General features: G+C 51.9%; 2 pseudogenes; one reads left to right on the top strand and one right to left on the bottom strand.

The window, feature by feature from the left end:
- Nucleotides 1-2,288: 2,288 nt before the first annotated feature.
- SAPIO_CDS9424 lies at nucleotides 2,289-2,921 on the top strand (annotated as a pseudogene; the record flags this gene model as incomplete).
- Nucleotides 2,922-3,421: 500 nt separating this feature from the next.
- On the bottom strand, nucleotides 3,422-4,162 carry SAPIO_CDS9423 (annotated as a pseudogene; the record flags this gene model as incomplete).
- Between the last annotated feature and the right edge of the window lie 283 nt (nucleotides 4,163-4,445).

Here is a 4,445-nt window from a genome sequence, read left to right as displayed (position 1 = left end):
GCGTCCTTCGTAGAAATGAATTTGATCACTCTAGCCTCTGGAATGGAGTGGTTTCACTCCCTCCATTTGGTGGCCGCGTCATGGCAAGCTCAACCTAAACTTCTCCCTCCTCATTTTGAGATCTCTCGCCTAGCACACACGGGCGTCGAGAATAAATGGCAAATCTGAACTCATCCACGCCGAGGCTGCTTCTCGGCCTCTCCCAAGATGTGGTTTACTTAATCTGCGAGTTGTTGAGCAGTGCAGATATACTGTCGCTGTCTCTCACCTCCACAATCTTGCATCGGATGGTCGAAACCATAATCTATTCCAGTGTCGAGTTGAAGTGGAAGCACCGCCTGTTCCCTCCTCTCATCCCATTAACGCGAACCCTCCTAGCCCGGCCGGAACTAGGCACGTACGTTAAACATGTCAGGCTCCAAGGGTTCGCCAGCTATCTTACATTTCCACCCTATGGGACGCCCCCAAACCTTCGCCCGAGGCACGAAGATCTTGTCGAGCCAATCGCATTTATCAGAAGAACTGGAGTCCCGTTCATAGACGACTGGATCGAAGGCCTATGCCACGGGTCTATAGATGCGTGGGTCGCCGTCGTACTCCTTCAGTTTCCCAACATGAGGACTCTGCACATCAGCCTGGAGTTTATCCAGAAACCCGAATTCCTAGGCCTATCCTTCCAAGCCGCTCTCGCCGAGCCTTCAAAGTACCATCTCCCCTTATTCGGTAGCCTCTACAGCCTGACTATCAATACCCTGCGTGACCGGAACTGGGTAACCGGCAAGAATGCAAAAGGAATGTTACCCTTCTTTTACCTTCCCAACATTCGCTCGATCTCATTACCTATAGGGACGAAAGACCTTGTCCGGTGGCCAACGTCCCCGCCGACACCGTCCCTTCTTACGTCGCTCCGTTTGTCCCGGCTTGATCACATCCCCACCCTACGGCGGATCCTTTCCGTGACGACGAGCCTCAAGTCCCTTAGGTGCAACTTTTATTACCAGCGCACGACTCTGGAGGCAGGAAATCGAACCCCCCCGGTCCTAGACTTGAACCTGTTCAACGACGCCCTGATCCCCACTCTACGCACCCTAGTACATCTAGAGCTTACATGCACGCTCTCCGGACTTGGGAGGACTATGTCCCGTGGACCAGGGCCACGGTATCCCCTCTCGGTCAATGGTTCCCTAGGCAGGTTGGAAGACTTTGGCGAACTAAGGACTCTCGTAATCCCTCTGGTGTTTCTGTGCGGGCTTGAGGCAGACACAGATTCGGAGCCGGTATTGCCGACCCTGCCACAAAAGCTAGAAGAGGTGACGATTACCGAATGTTTAAGTAAGGAAGGAAAGGAAAGATGGACCATCTATACAGCGATTCCCGTACTTTCGAAATGGTCCAGTCTGAGCAAGGAGCTCACGCCGCAGCTTCGAAAGCTCTGTCTTTGCTTTAGAACGTCCAGCGGAGCGGAAACGGAGCTCGCTAACGTATGCGCGGTGGAGAGGATCCAATTTGACGTGTGCGACGAGTACTTGGACCGAGAGTTGCCTTCAATGATTTGATATCATTGACCGACCGGGTATCTTCCAGAGATGGCCGGCATGTTTTTTTTAAGCTGGTTTGGAAGGGTGATACGAGACACTTGAGTTTTTAACCCGATCTCGAGACGGATTTGCCTCGCATTAAAGGGAAGGCGAGTTCGACGGCTTGATGCTAGGGAGATCTCGTCTTAAAACAAGCACCATATATCTTAATACCTGCTGCCGGAGATGTACCAACCGAACGCATTCGAACAGTCCGAGTCCTTGCACAGCCCCCTGCACAAATGACGCCATCGCTCTATGAATTGTTCTCATTATTAACGTACGAAGTACACCAGCCTGCATAAATACCTCAATCGTCCCCTCCTGCTCCCTCCCATCCCCTCACTCGAAATCATCCTCTTCACTCGAACAGTGAATCTAGCAAAGGAAGGGTTTGACGCTGAATAGCTTCGTTCGGGATCTTGATCAAAAAAGCAAAGAGTGGTTTCCATAGCTTGTAGATAGTAAATGCCTGCACGATACCTTCGGGCCGTGGGCGAAGAAAATAAAACCACACACAACTAGTGGAGCTGAATTAAAGTCCGCTCTCCGTATCGTCACGGAGCCGACAAAAGAAGAGAATTTTCCCTCATTATCCGAAACAACACCAGACCAACAATCCCTGCTGGTTCAAATACCTCGGTATTGTCATTCGAACTGTCAGCCTTGAAACCCGCGTGGACATCCCTCTCGAGGTGAAAACAAATCCCAATGGCTCCCGTTTCAGTGGTCTACCTTCTCCGCCACGGCGAGTCGGAGCATAACGTCTCCGGCGACTTCTCGCAGCCAGACCCGCCCCTAACGGCAGTCGGCGTCACTCAAGCCGCCGCCTTAGCCGGCACGTTCCCGGCGCCGGATGCCATCGGCGCCATCTTGACTTCTCCGCTCACCCGGACCCTGCAGACGACGCTCAGCGGATTTTCTACCATCATCGACAGCAGCCAAGATGGCAACGGCGCACGTCTCATCATCGACAAAGACTTGCAGGAACGCAGCGATCTCCCATGCGACACCGGCTCTCCGGTCTCGCAGTTGGCCGAGGCATTTCCGACTCTTGACTTTGGCGGTCTATCCGAGGATTGGTTTGTGAAGGAGGGTTTATACGCGCCTGCGGATGATGCAGTGGCCAAACGGGCGCAGATTGTGCGGCAGAAGATTTTGGACGTGGTGGAGTCGCTCGCTCAGGGCGAGAGGAGGAACGTGATCGTGGTTACGCATGGGACGTTTATGAAATTCTTGGCTCGAGATGATGCGATTAATTTGCCCAAGGCAGGATGGAAGGCGTTTAGTGTGGGCCAGGACGAAGATGGTAATGCTGTTCTCGTGCCGGTACCCACGGAATGAGTACGGCTTTTTCAATTGTCGAGAACGGCTGGGAGACTTGGTATAATTGTACTTGTCGATGTTTGCTTCGCATCAAAATCGGTCCTCATCGCCTAGTTGTTCCTGGAGACAATTGTATGCTCGCTCTAGTCTCCAGCTATTTGATCCGTCTTCCGACGAACGAAATTCATCAAATCGCACTTGGGCGTTCACGGCCTTGTGGCCTAATGGTAAGGCGTTAGATTTCGGATAGAAATCCTCTAAAGATTGTGGGTTCGAATCCTACCGGGGTCGCTCGTTCATTTTTTTGCTGTTGCGGATTTCTGTCTGAGAGTTTTCAAATTTGTTATTTCTCTTCACGTTTCCTTGTTTTACTTTGTTCTAATTTTTTTTTCTTAATATTTCATTCTAATTTTCAACGATCCAACCTCATGAGATATGCATACATAACGCGAACAGCTGACCACCACCGGCAATGAGACTTCAAATACTAATACATACCCAGGCACACCAGACTAGACCTAGACACTCTCGGCGTAATTATCCTTCGCCGGAGCGGCCTTCTTCCTAAACAGCTTGTTTCCGGCCCTATCCGTTACTTCGTCCATCTTATCTCCCAAGAACGTCTTAACAGCTCCATAGACCCCCGAAACCAGCCACAGTATAACATTCACAAGATCGACCCAAACAGCAGTCTTCATAGCACCAGTGCTACTGCCCTTGTACTTCTCATCGTCGCTATCCCTCTTCAGGAAAATCCCAGCAAAAATCCCAAACACCACAATCCAGGCAACGAACAGACCCAAATCCCAAGCAAAAGCACGATACGTCTTAAAAACCTTCAACTTGCTGCCGATGAACGGGATGGCGCCGAGAGGAGACGCAGCGATGAAGAGCACAGCAGAAATAGCCGACAGTCCGGCCACGATGATGGCGTACATCCACTCGGGCGAGAAGCCGTCGTCGGCCTTTCGATCGGCATCGACGCGGTTGCCGTAGAAGCCGCAGGCGATGAGGGCGAAGATGAATTGCAGGCTGCGGCAGACCATGCGCGGGATCACCTCGAAGGTCTTGAGCCAGGCTTTGCCGGCCTTCTTTCCCACGTCGGTGCCCTCTTTGAAGGCGTGGTGGCCGGCGGCGCGGCCGAGCTCGCTTTTGTCGGCGGAGCGGAAGGAGGAGGCGGCGCCCTGGAGGGATTTGGCGTTGTTGGTGAGCTCGACGGCGGCTTGGCCGGCTTTGAGGGCGGTGCTGAGCTTTCCCATGATGGCGGTTGGATTTTGGGTTCAAGCGGGAGATTGATTGGAAAGAATAGTTTTGGTGGTCTTGTTTTCCGATGGGTAGTGGATGGTGAAGAAATGCCGACGAGTCCAGCTCATCAATAAGAACGCCGTGGAGATTGAGTGCAAGTAACGTGGAGGATAAAAATCAAGATAAAAGAAAAGCGAGAGAAACAGGAAATGTGGGATCAAACATAGGAAAGTGGATTAAGGATGGAGAGGAGAAGTCTGATTCTAGAGACACTCAGGTCGTTCATGATGCCTTCCG

The sequence above is a fragment of the Scedosporium apiospermum genome, assembly GCF_000732125.1.
Source record: "Scedosporium apiospermum strain IHEM 14462 chromosome Unknown SEQ_SAPIO_0143, whole genome shotgun sequence".
Lineage (NCBI taxonomy): Eukaryota > Fungi > Ascomycota > Sordariomycetes > Microascales > Microascaceae > Scedosporium > Scedosporium apiospermum.
This window is presented reverse-complemented; position numbering and strand designations above follow the sequence as displayed.